Here is a 14,228-nt window from a genome sequence, read left to right on the forward strand (position 1 = left end):
GAAGCATGAAATGCTATGAATCTTACCTTGTTAGAATCAGTAAATCACAAGGAACACAAAGATGTAAATGATTCGAGCTCTAAAACAAGGATTAGAAGTTAGGGTTTGATAGGTGGAGAAGATGAAGAACGGGTGTGGTTTGGGAAGAGTCTGGAAAATGCAAGAAAGTGGACAGCACTAGCAATCTAAAGTGGATTAAAATCCCACACTGTGCAACACACGGGTATTTATCAGTTATCTGATATCTTTCGTACATCATTTGGAAACCCAAATGAAGTCCAAAATAAATAAACAAACCTGTTCTGTAACTCTTGTCACAAACTGGTCCTAACCACATCATTAGATAATAACAAACATTAAATAAAAATAAAAGCATATAATAACACAATACTAATTTAAGGGCAATTTAGTAATCTTACAGCTAGGCCCGATTGAGGATGTTACAGTACACATCAATGACAGTCCTAGCCGTATTCATGAAAGGTCTTCCTAACACTAATGGTGTATGTAGGTCTTCCTTGATATCCATCACTACAAAATCCGTAGGGTACAAGAATTTGTCGACTTTCACCAAGACGTTCTCAACTATGCCCTTAGGATATTGAATTGTATGATCGACAAGTTGGATTATCATTTTGGTTGGTGATAAGTATCCTAACTCTAATCTCTTGTAGAGAGAGTAGGGTATTAGGTTGATACTTGCTCCTAAATCTGCTAGCGCATGAATGGTTCCAGATTGGTAGATTGAACATGGGAAAACGAATCGGCCCGTATCTCCTAGCTTAGGTGGTAGCGAGTTTCTGAGTAATGCAGAGCATTCTTCACTCAGTGGGATTTTGTTAGAGTCTGGTATCCTTTCCTTTGTAGAGAGAAGCCTTCGGATGTATCTCTTCTGGTTGGGAACTTTGGACATGGTGTCCAGGAATATTCCATCAAGTTTGAAGGAATCAAGCTTGGATGGTTCTTCTTGTAGCCTTCCAGAATAAGGTACACCAACTGGAGTTTCAGGAGTCAGCTTCTGAGTATATGTCGATTTGTTCTTGAGCCCAGTTGACCTTCTCCGTGGTTCTTCCTCTGAGATTACGGATTCCATTTGCTTTGCTTCTTCTATGTGGGGATTTTGGATAGTATTACTTGGCAATCTTCCCTGCGGTCAGGTTTCAAGGCGTTGTGATAGCTGTTGTTGTCCTTAAATGAACTGAGTTAATTGATCATCAGCTCCGAGAGTGGGGTTAGTTGCTTTTGTAATCTGGGTGGTAGGGGAATTTTCCTCAACTGGGGGACCAGTGAGTGGAAGTGGTTGATCGTAGGTCAATTGAGATTGTTGGGCTGGATAAGATGGATAGCGATAGCAGAAAGGTTGATTGCTTCGCTGAAATTGATTAACCCTAGGTGGTTGATTGAATCCGGGATTTGGTGGACGAGCTGGGTATTGGACGTAACAGACTGAACCGTCAGGGTTTTCGTACTCAACTTGATATTCTTCAGTAGGTTGCGGGTTGGTACAATTAACACAAACTTGAGCTTGGTTACCCTGCTGTGGCTGCGTCTTCAGTTCTCCGAGTTGTTTAGCAAGAGATTCCATCTTATCCGTGAGGGATTTGATGGCCTCCGTTTGATTGTTCAGTGCAGAGAGTGGGGCAGATGATGAAGCTGTTTCACCACTGTTCCAGTCATGATGATGCATTGTCATGTTCTTGAGCAATTCCCATGCTTCGTCTGCGGTTTGGTTCATCATATTCCCTTGAGGTGCTGCATCGATCGTCGTCCTATGATTTACCGTAAGACCATTGTAGAAGCTACAGATTTGGGTTGACCGTTCTAGCTGGTGATTAGGGCATTTCTTCAGCAGGGTTTTGAATCGCTCCCATGCAGTGTAGAGAGATTCATCATAACTTTGTTTAAAGTTAATGATGTCATTCTTCAGTTTGGTTTGTTTAGAATGAGGGAAATATTTGGTTAGGAATTTAGTAGCCATCTCAGTCCATGACGTGATAGAATCTTTTTCCAGTCCTTCGAACCAAGTTTGCGCATGATGAGTGAGAGAATAAGGGAACAAGTATAGCCGGACTATATCTTGTCCTATCCCTGGCTGTTTGTAGGAGTTCGAAAGAGATATGAATTTATCAAGGTGAGAATTAGGATCGTCATTCGGTAATCCATGAAACTGACAGCTATTCTGAATGAGCTGGATAATGTGATGTTTTAGCTCGAACAAGTGTCCTTGAATCTCTGGAAATATGATTGGTCCTCCTCGACCTTCAATTGAGGGTTTGGTATTTTCTGCTAAAGTAACGCGTAACGCCATTTGATTTCTGATTCGTGATTCCTTGCGTGCTTTAGAGATTATTTCGTCTGGATCAGGTACGAATAACAACGGCCCTGGTCTAGATCGGGTTTGGGTCATACACTAGGTATGCCTTTTTGTTTTTAATTTTTCGCAAATAAACTAAATTATAATAAGCTAAACTAATCTAAAGTAATCTAATCTAGGGTAATCTAATTCTAAGGTAATCTAATTTAATATAATTTTAATCTAAGGTAATCTAATGTAATCTAATTTAATTAACTAACTATCCTACGGTGGAATATGTTTTTGGTTCTGGCTACTGATTCCCTGGTATTTCGGTAACAGAGCTCCGTACGAACTATTCAACAAACCAAGTGGCCAGGCCGACTACGGAGAGGCAGGATCCTTTTGGTCCCAATATAATTGGCGACTGTTCAAAAAATCCAATAACCAAGTCCGTGTATAATTGTCTTTCTTAGACACCACTAAATGCTTGTGAATAAGTTTGATAGAGAGCAGTATTGTCTGATACCAGTTCCCCGGCAGCGGCGCCAAAAACTTTACTCCTCCCATGATATGGCCGAAATGGACGGTTTTTTATTCGCGCAGTGTCATCGGGCCGCAGCTCGCAAGGATCAGCCACTCGTGGGAGGAAGGTACTGTTTTAAATTTATATTTAGCGGGGCCTAAATCTTACTACTCCTTATAAGTAAGGGAATTATGACCTAGAGTCGTATTATTGAGATATTAGTAGAATCGAACCTATATTTAAGCCTAAGATAGTTAGGGAGTAGTGAATATTTATTTTTTGGGATTTTCTAATTTATAAGACAGATAAAGTAAATGCGATAAAATTTGTAATTTAGATAAGGTTAAAGTGAGTGCATACTATGACTTCATCAGTTATTCTACCGAGATTATGGAATGCTGGCTCATGAATAGGCAGAGGCCCTGTATTCATTACACTGGTCCTAAATGCCCCTGTCCTAAGACATGTCACTGGGTACTGCGTTAGGCTTGAAGATTCTGAATAGACAGCAAAGTCCCTTACCCCCGACGCCCGTGCAGTCTGACTACAGGCATACACGTTCAGACGGCTCATCCAATTGAGCGACTCGGTTGGGTGACGTATTAACATTCCGAAATGGTCTAAACTTTCTTAAGCATAATAGAATACATGGTTTACCATATCCGAGAGACGTGATGCGTTTCAATGCTTTCGTTAATGATTGGTAAAAGATAGTTAGGCCCTTAAAAAGAGTTCAACCATAAAGAACACCATGGCCAAGTCAAGCTGACTTCCATGAACACGTTCGATTATCCTAACGGTCCAATCCTTTATGTGTCCAATTCTAACGGTGCAATGCTTGAGACCGCGTTATGGTGCAGTGTACTGTCAACACTAACCGAGTTCCATGTCCTTACTTAGCAGATGTACAACTTACAACAACCGCTGTGCTTCAGCGTGCACGTACGAAGTTTATATGCTTGGTGACTACACTAGCATGGTCTAGGACTGACAATGTACTAAGGGTCTAGTCAGATGTTTCACTACGAAAGAGTCCTCAGTCAGAATCCAAAGCTCGATAGACTTACTACAACCGGTGTGCCTCGGTTGATCTTACGTTGTATCCGATAGACTTCTCTTACTAAGGGGTGACACAGATAGTGTACTCTGAATCGGGGTTCGCGACTTCCCAATAACAGAGCCTGTAACTACGTTCTATTAGTTGGAAAAGCGATTGAGTTTAAAGCATAATCGGAAAGCATTTCAACAGCATACACAGACCATAATATTATTTCGGAATTATAACTGCATACATCATAGCATACACTAAAGATAACTACTCGCTAATCATGGCAACAATATCATAAAACATTATATAAGATAAAGGATAGAAGTACCAGTAGATTAAACGAGTTCTGAATACAAAAGTGACAACTTCAAGACTCCAGACCGCTCCTAATACAATCTTCAGCGTTCTTCTCCGGGTACTAGGTTTCCCGCACGGAGTCGAAGGCCTTGAGAGTATGACTAATATTGTACAAGAGAGAGAAAGAAGTGAATTGAAGTGTGTGTTGGAATGAATGACAAAGACCCTTTAAATAGACTAGGATTTTGTCAAAATACGGCTGGCTGGCCGTTTGGCAGCCCGTTTGGTGGGCCGTATTTGGCAGCCCATTTGGCTGGCAGCCCATTTCTTGGGGCCGTATGGCAGGCCGTTTCTAGTGCTGGTCAGCCTTGATTTCCTGGATCGTAACTTGATTTCTTGTCTTTCACCGTTTTTGCTCTAGATTCTTCGTTTTAGCTCCGATTCTCTTGATTCTTTTTGCACCACCTTCGTAATCACTTTTTCTTCAATTGTAACCGACGAAGTGGGTATTTTGCTGACAAAGTTCGAATCTTTCTTATTTTTGGGCCTTAATACCGGGGTGAAAATGTGACTTTTTAGCCGATATCAATGAGCTTATACGCTTTTGTTTTAGACAAAATTGAAAGATCATAAGCTATAGAAACTTAGATCCAACATAAGTGTATAAAGTTATAACTAGAAAGTTTAACTTCCATGTTCTTGAACTCACAAAGTTTAAACTTTAGTTTCAAGAAAAATGAGATCAAGTTTAACTAGTAACACTTGACAAAAATTAAATAATTGAAATGTATACAAAAAGGAAGAAATAAATTAAAGCTACAAGTAACAAGTTCATGTTTGTTTCATACTTAAGGAGATTCAAGTCAAAGCTTGGATCTTAAGACAATAAACCTTAAGTTTCCAAAACATGAACACAAGTAAGATCTTAAAGCTTATGAACCTTAGATCTTTATAATATTTCAAGTGTAGAACCATAAGCTAACAAGCTTAGATTCTTGTTCTTGATTTCTCATCAAACAAAGGATGGAAGAAGCAAGATTCATGAAGATACAAAGTAGAAAGTTTGATCTTTAACAACAAACAACAAACAACAAACAAGTATGATGATGATGCTTAATAGTCGATTTTTAAAGGAAGGAAGAAGAAAGAAAAATAAAGTTTTTACTTATAATTTAGAGAGAAAAGTTTGGAGTAAAAGTGGTGTAAGTAAGATGTGTGTGAAATGAGGTATCAAACTAGCATATAAGTAACAAAAAAAAAAATTTGGATCTCCATCCCCCCATGCCAAGGCCGACGGTCTTAGGGGCTCCAAATGGGGAAGTCAAGTTTGATCTTTCATGTGTGGGAGGGTGGTGAATGCTAGAAAGAGGTATAAAGTTAAATACATGGGAAGGTGGTCATGCATGCTTGAAACATTCTTGTCTCCAACACTTAATTAATCTTTTTTATCCTTAATAAATCACTAGCATAATGATGGGCTCACTAAATAGTCCATTAAGTAATGTAGGGTGGGCCTTGATAGCCCAAGTCCAATAATAAAAGCCCATGTATAAGTATGCAACAAATTAGTAAAAAGCCCAAGTAATTAACTACTTACATTAGTTAATTAGGAATAATTAATAATAATTAATTATGAACGTAAATAATATTCGAAATATTATTCGTGAAAAGAGCGTATCGAAAAGACGAGTCGGGACATGGAAAGTCAATTACGGTGACAAGGAAAATGTATAAGAATACATTTATTAACACGCAAGTATTAATAATAAATATTAATAATATAAGTTGGAAAATCCAGGGTCGTTACAGGTTAACAACAGGAGTATTGTAGAGGGGGTGAATATAATTTTTTTTAATTAACTTAACAGTTATAACAATTCAGATTCAAGCAAGTAAATTTAAATAGAGTTAAAGGTAATTTTCAACGGTTTATTCTTTATTAATTTGAATCACAAAGAATTACAACTATCCTTGGCGGAATGATAGTTAGTTGATACAGATTTCATCTAAATTATAGCTATCGAGGATATCTTAAGCTATTACAAGTTTGGACTCTAAATAAATAAACTCACACCACTAGTTATTACAATAATGGATACTTCTATTTATAGTAGTCCTATTATTCATGTAATTGTTCTATTGTCCACTGGTACATAGGATGTCTGTACTTGTGGGGACAACTGCATCAGAGAGCGTGCTCTCTTCTTTCCTCTTTGGTAGCTATTTGCAGGAACACCCCAATGCGGTTTGGCACCACTATTTGATTAAATAAATAGAATGTTGTGTTCCCTAGGCGTTGACAAAGTATTACACATGTCTGCACATGCGTTAAACTTCTGCATTCTCACGTGGTCTTGTAAGGTCACTTGTCAGCTGTCGACACGTGTCATTTTCTGTTCAACTTTGTCTTTGACTTCTGTTGAATAGTATAATTGATGTAGACCACTCAGGAAACCACTATGCTTGTAATGGAGCATAGCTATCTGTTTGTAGTGTGCTGCTTATTAGCTATGCTGGTTCTTCTATGCTGAGTCACTTGATCTTCATTATTTGCTGGGTACTCATCCTGTGCAATTTGACAAATACTGTCTACCTTGTGCTGGTAGACTAGGCAGCATAATAAACACTCGACACAGAAATATTTGCTGTCTATACATAAATAAACTTATGCTGGCTGCACATAACACCTTAGTGTACATATTTGCTGTTTTCTCATAATTAAATCCTTATTTATTTTGGGGACTCAACAATCTCCCCCTATTTGATGATGACAAAACCTAAGACATAAAGAGAAAAACACTAAAGCCAGCACTAAGGGACCTAATAAAAATAGGCAGTAAAATTTGTCCTTTTTTGGTTTGTTTTGGGATCTTTTGTTGAGTTATCTATATCTTATAAATTGATATGATTTTGAAGATAAACTCATTGTATTCATTATAACAGATATATATAAAAATTACAAGGCAGTATAATGAATTATGAAATAACAAAAGATACAATTTTAACATAAGAAGACTATCTATCTTTATCTTTATCCTTTTCTTTTTCTTCATCTGATAGCTCTTCTTCTTTTACTTTAACAGCTTCCCAGGCTTCAGGGAACAGTACAGGCAAGTCTTTCACATCAAAAACTGGTATTTGGGGAGGAATGATGGGATCTCTTCTATGGGCCAGCACCAATAGATTTCTTTCTTTTAAGCTTTTGAGCCAGTACTTCTTTTACTTTCCCTACTGGTGCATTCCCATACTTGACTGCTTTATCAGATAGGTCTTGTAATTTAGGTTTTAATGTGTCTCTGACATTACTTTGACCTTTACCAATAAAATACTGCAGTATCTCCATCCATTCACTATATCTAAAATTTCTTAGATTTGTGTAATCTACCCTCTCATAGACATTATTATCCCTGCTGACGCTGAAGGTCTTTTTTGTACCTTTATTTACTTTTGATGATCTTACCAGGATTAGACCTTCTGGTCATCACATTAACATACTTGCTCCTGAAGAAATGATCTGTCAATTCCTTAGTCCTTTCAGTTTCTTCTGGAGCATATGTAGGGACTTTCTCAGCAGCTTCCAGTTTGTCAAAGACTTTGTCCTGAGCTTTAACTATGGCTTTTGCCAATTTGAGAGCTTGAGCTTATTGTTTTCTATCAGCAGCCAGTTTAGCTTCTTGCTCCTTAAGCCTCAGCCTTTCAGCATATTCAGCATCCTCCCTTCTTTGCTGTTCAAGTTGAACACTTGTCATATATTCATTTACCGTAATGTTCAGGGATTTTGCTGTTGCAATCAATTGCCTGCCTTCATCAGTAGTCATGGCATCGCAATATTGCTCTAAGTCCATACCCAGCTGCACAGCCTCATAAAAGAGAGCTTTCTCTTCATCATTGTGGAGTCTTTGGCCACTATTATATAAATACATACCAATATTAATGTTGAAATCCATGGCATCAATGTAGAATTGCTGGTCAAGAGGATGATACAACATTCTGATTTGGCGTATTCTTTCTGGTCTCCCTGCTGCCTGCATACTCAGTAACTCAGCAACAGAAATCTCTAGCCTATAAGCCTCCATTTCTTCTGGATTCCTCTTTCTAATACCAGGCTTTCTTTTTGCAGCAGAGTCATCTTTCCAGGTAGTGTGTTTATCATTTAGCTTAGGGGATGATGGAGGATATACAAATGGTGATTCTGCTGTGCCAGAAGGACCCACTGGTTCATAGAAGTGAAGATCACCTAGTGTCCTATCAAAATAAGCAAGAGAGTCTGCTGGTAGTGATGATTGGACAAAGGTAGAATTGCCACTACCCCAGACAGTGAAATCAGCAGCATCAGCAGAATCATTATTAGTTTTAGCTCCCAGCTCATCCTCCTTTACTGGGTCTTCAGCTCTTCTATCACCCAGTAGCACTCTGGGCTGGGTCTTCAGTCATAGTACTCCTTGCCATGTCTTCGGTACCAGCTGAATGATTAGTATCAGCTGGTACAACTGCCACAGTATCTTCATCAGCTGCCTCAAATAAAGGCTCTTTTCTTAGGGGTTGGTTATCCCTAGGGGCATATTTTACCCTTTGTTTATCAATTAGTTTGGGTTCAGCTAATGGTTCTTGTGTTGATACTAGTTCTTGTGGAGGCCGTAGGGGAGTTATTGCATTATGCTCCCCCTCAGTAGTAGACAGATCTGTCTCTGCTGGCATTTCATTATCATCATCAAGGTTGATGATTTCTACTGGCTGTTGTTGTGCAGCTGGCTTAGCAGAAGATGCAGGTTGAGAAGATTGATTATTTTTTATCATACCATCCAGCCATTTCATAAATACATCAGCTTTCTCTCCCCTATCCTGTTGGAATCCAAATATTTTTGAATCCCTTCAGGTGTCATGTTCCTTATCCTTTCTGCTCGCTCAGCATACAGCTTTGCCTTCTTTCTATCATATTTCACCATGAACTTAGCATTTCTTTCGTGTAGTGATTAATGTTGAGCAGCTCATTATGAATTTTAAGTTGTTTAAGAGAGAGACCTCTTCTTTGCTCATTTCTGTGTCTTTTCTTTGCAGCATAGGCCTTAAATCTAGCATTAAAGGCATCATTTAAGTCCTGATGTCTCTTCTGGTGCCTCTCTAATTTTCTTTTTAGCTTTCTTTCAATAGATTGAGAGGCAACAAAAGATTCAGTCAAAGCCAGTTCAGATACATCACTGGGCTTACTGCCAGAACTAATATCATCCACAGATGTGGCAGCCATGCTGGGTTGAGATTCACCCGTAGCCTTGACTCCTGCTTCAGTATGAGCATTGCTGGTCTTAGGGCAAGTTCTTCCTTGATCAGCACCATCACCACCATCACCACCATCATCACCATCTCTCCTCTGCTGCTTAGGAGCTTGCTCATGTTCGTGCTCCCCCTCAGATTGTTTTCTCTTCTTATGTCATTTAGATTTCTTCTCCCCCTTTTTGTCATCAGCAGGTGTAATACCCCGTCAGAATCCACTAACGGTGTATTAACTTCGGTCCCACAGTTTAGCGGTCACGCCCTCTATATGAGACTATTCCGAAAAGTATTCGCATTAAATATTAAAGCAAAGTCATCTATTAAAGGAATGAATCTGAAAAGTAGTTGACATAAACGATCAATGTAAGTAAACTCAAAACATTACGATAAGTAAATAGTTTCAATGCGAATATTTGTTCATGAAGTAAGACATGACTGAAAACATGCTGGATAACATTCCAGATCTAGCAGCAAACAAGCATGACAACTCTGCAAAGCAGAAGCTATACCTCTATGGACCTGAGATAAAAACATGCAAAACGTCAACGAAAAATGTTGAGTGAATCTACAGGTTTAGTAAAGCATTTCGTAAGTTTAGGCCACAAGATTTCTGAAAAGCATCGTAAAAATTATACATAAGCATGAGCACTTCATTATAAAACTTTAACCCTGCGAATAGCTAAAGCGCTACGCGTCTTCCTTTTACCCTTTCTAAGCATACACCGATCAAGTGTTCAAGTAACAACAGAATAAGTACCTCGTAGGTTGAGGCGAGGTTCTTTAAACCTAACGGTACCGTCCCTATAAGTCGAGCTTACGTAAAGTAATTAATATAATCAAGCTAAGGGATTTTTGATCTGAACTCATACGTATATAGTTTAAGTTACTTGTGCCTAATATATAAAACATTAGTAAAAATCATGTTATTACATCCCTATAAAAAGTAGGGACTGTAGACTCACCTTAGCAAAAACACTGAAATCTCTTAGAAAAATCGTACGGTAGTCGAACAATCACGACCGAAAAACGCAACCTAGTCAAATAGGTCATCTTAAATATAAATATAGGTCACACTATGTCAACCCATAGTGTACGTAAAGTTCTAGTGCTCAGACTCACTCAACAAGCAATTAAAAGTCAACTAGTCCAAACAAGTCAACAAAAGTCAACCAAAGTCAAACCAAAAGTCAACTCGGTCAAAGTGGTCAACTAAAATCAAACATCTCAGTAGGTCATATAAACATGATCAACATGTCAAACCTAAGTCAAACAACATGTCACAATTCATAGTTTTGCAATTTGCACATTCACAGTTTAACGAATGTCCTTAAAATACGCGCATCATAGGAAAACACCAGTACATCTCTTAGCACACAAGTCATGAAAACATGGAAAACTCCAGATCACAACTATACTTAAAATCAATTCCAAAAAGTTTGTCCAAGGTATCATACAATGTCTACAATTTGGGTTTCAGAAAAGGTCTAGTTACGGTTTACCAAATCAATTTCAGCACGCGCATCAGTTTTGAAACATTTCTCAAAAAATATTGAAAATTTATTTTGATGAACAGCCAATTGGAGATTACTCCAGACATCTCAAAGTTGTAGTGATAAAATAATCAAAGGCATTCATTTAGCCAATTTGTAAATATTATCCAATCTTTATAGATCCTTCAGTTTTAGTCAACAAAAAGACATATCATTTGTTTAAGCTTTTAACTCATGGCAAATCACGTTTTTAGAAGTTAGCATGCAAATGAAAAACATGAAGGAATATATATAACTAACATATTCTTGAAGATCAAAGTCTCAATAAATTTCTAGTTCACTCTAGACATTTTATTTCACATTCGAAAACAGTTTCGGCTCTCTTTAAAATATGAAACTTCGTTTTGACGCACCGAGAGCATCACAAAAGCTTTTAACGCAAATCTTAAGTCTAACATGCATGATTTTTCACAAGGATTACAGTAGTACACTTTTCATTAGCCAAATCATAAAGCACACAACTCAGAAAATTCGGATTACATGTGAAACCCTAACAAAACTTCGATTAATCATATCTTGAGCATACGATAACGAAATCAAGCAAAATCAAAGTCCAAACTTATTAATTTTCTGATACCTTTTCATCAAAACACATTACAAGATCACTCCACAATTCAATTTTATCAGATTCATCAAATAAAAATTCATTTTCCATGCAAACAACATCAATCGATCAATTAAACGATAAACGACAACAATAAACATCATTAATTGAGCACTAGACTTGAATACACTATGTAATTGACAAAAAAACTGATTAGTAAAAGTTAGGGTTTGCAAATATACCTTAGAATATCAAATTGCTTATACGTACGCGTAGAGAACGATGCAAGGAACAACGTTTATCTTCGAGACTTGATCAAATTTTGAGTTTTAGTGTGTGTATTGGGTGTGTGTGTTGATGGCTCAAGAGGGGAGGAAGAGGAGCAAAAATTCGACCAAAAAGAATAGGGGAATGAGGGTTTCTAGTTATTTCCTAATTACATATATTTAGGGCCTAATTACAACACCCTTACAAGTCCAATAAGCCCACAACACAAAATTAAGAGGGGGATGGTGGTGGATCGGCCGAATTGTCCAAGTGGGGTGGTCATCGGGCTCGTTTGGTCATTTACTCATGTGCGCGTGGTCCGTTTCGAGTGCCGTTAATCGTACCGGGTCTCCGGAACGTTAAGTAGTTGTTGAAACAAAATCACCGGGTTTAATTCATTAAATAAATAATAAATTAAATAAGTTTTTCTTAAAATAAATAATTATTAAAAATAATTATTTTCTCTTTTTTCTAAGTTCCGTAAACTGAAAAGCTTTCTAGACGATTAACATAAACGTGACGCTTTCTAGTTATTTTGCTATCCGAAATAAGTTCATAAATTAATATAACATATTAATACAAGTAATCCAATAGGATCAAGTATGCATTTAAATCTATTAAACACATAAATTTCCAAGTAAACACCGTTAAATATTTAACGAACAAGTAACGATAGTAACGAAAAAAGTCGGGTTGTTACAGCAGGGGCAGAAGTAGAACCTGGGGGAACACTTACATCGAGATCACTATCAGAATCAGGCATTGAGAATGCAAAGTTGTTGCATTCAACATCAGCAGGAGAAAAGTGAGCACCAGGGTCCACACCATACTGTTGAAGACACAGGTTGGACGTTCTAACTTCGTTTCTAGCAACACCCATGGCCATTTGATTTACACTTGCTCGTACATCAACTTGAAGAGCAGCCATGCGTTGCATTGTCTCAACCATTGTAACATAAGCATAAGAAGGAATCATGGTAGCCATCTGCTATTCTTGTGACTTCAATCTCTCTTCCAATACCTATTTTCTTCATTCAGAAATTGATTCCTTTATCTTTCATGATCCAGTTCTGCTTGAAGTCTGGTGATATGATCAGTATACTCATTGTGTGAGATGATTCGCTGCTTTAGCTCTTCTTCTTCTTCATAATGGCGTCTGATGGCGTCAACTGCTAGATTAGCAAAGGCATTTATTTGACGCAGCTGGGTTTCAATAATGGAAGTGGTAATGCAGCCAGCCCGTCAAATAGCTTCAGCCATGCAGTCAACTAGAGTTTCCCTGATGGTGGTTTGAACAGCTGGTGTGACTCATTCAACAGTTCTGTAAATAGCAAGGGTAGATAACCCTTACATTTCCACAACATATACTGCACTAGGAGATGGTGGTGTAGTAGCAGCTAACAATGGAGTACCTCCGTGGGGTGGTGGAGGTGGAAGGTCATAATCTGACTCATCACCATGATCACAATCATTTATACCTTCGCTCGAAGGCTTAGAACCACTGGTATCCTTTGTAGCATCATCAACATTATCAGCTGTAAGATCCACTTGTTCATCTTTGGAGCCAGCAATATTATTAGGAACTACTGGCTCGTCCTTACCAGTACCTTTATCAGCATCACCATCAGATGAAGAAGATGATGAGGAAGAAGCTGATGAATCAGAAGGTACTGGCGAATCAGGAACATTCTGCATGATGACCTTACGAGTATCTGGATCGTAGATGAATTTGAGAGGCCTCCATGTACCAGGCCATGGGGAGGCAGCAGGAGCCATACCAAAGAAATGGTAGTATAGCTGCTCATTAAAAGTATCAAGCGAGGCCATCCTCTCATAAACTTCTTTTCTTGCTGGTTCATCCAGCTGTGCCAAAAGCTGAGTCAGCTCCTCATCGGGTAGCTCACGAGCTGTAACTAGTGCACTTTGTTGATCAATGGTTAACTGGTCCACTAGGAAGGCAACTTTAGGAGCAATAGAAACTCCTTTATAAATAAATCTAGGTACAACCTCCTCTGGATCTGGTACCTGACAAACATACATAGGCTTTTCAGCAGAAACAGAAGCCTTAGCAGGTTCAGTGGTGGCAGTAGCATTGGTACCAACATCCACCCGTGTTTCCTGAGAACCATCATCTGAACCATGGATGACAATAACACCTGCTGCATTAGGAGTAATGGTTTCAAAAACCTGTTGAGAATAAGTAGCATTTACAGCAAAGAGTTCATCAGTCAATACAATATCACCCTTAGTTTCAGCCACAATCTCATCACCAGCAGAAGAAGGTGTAGTAGTTACATCATCGTCAACTACTTCAGAATCAGTAGTTAGAGCAGTATCACTGGGGATAACAGGAGGAGTAACAGAAGCATCAGTAGTAACAATCTCCTCATTAACAATTGAATCAGTGGAACCATCAACCATTTCATTCCCAG

General features: G+C 38.3%; 1 non-coding gene across 1 annotated transcript; it reads left to right on the forward strand.

Moving 5' to 3' along the window:
• The first annotated feature begins 1,823 nt into the window (after window positions 1–1,823).
• Window positions 1,824–1,930, forward strand: LOC139895048 (small nucleolar RNA R71). Its single transcript, XR_011775519.1, has one exon. It is a non-coding gene; the product is annotated as a small nucleolar RNA R71 (small nucleolar RNA).
• Window positions 1,931–14,228: the final 12,298 nt, after the last annotated feature.

Source organism: Rutidosis leptorrhynchoides, chromosome 2, assembly GCF_046630445.1.
Source record: "Rutidosis leptorrhynchoides isolate AG116_Rl617_1_P2 chromosome 2, CSIRO_AGI_Rlap_v1, whole genome shotgun sequence".
Lineage (NCBI taxonomy): Eukaryota > Viridiplantae > Streptophyta > Magnoliopsida > Asterales > Asteraceae > Rutidosis > Rutidosis leptorrhynchoides.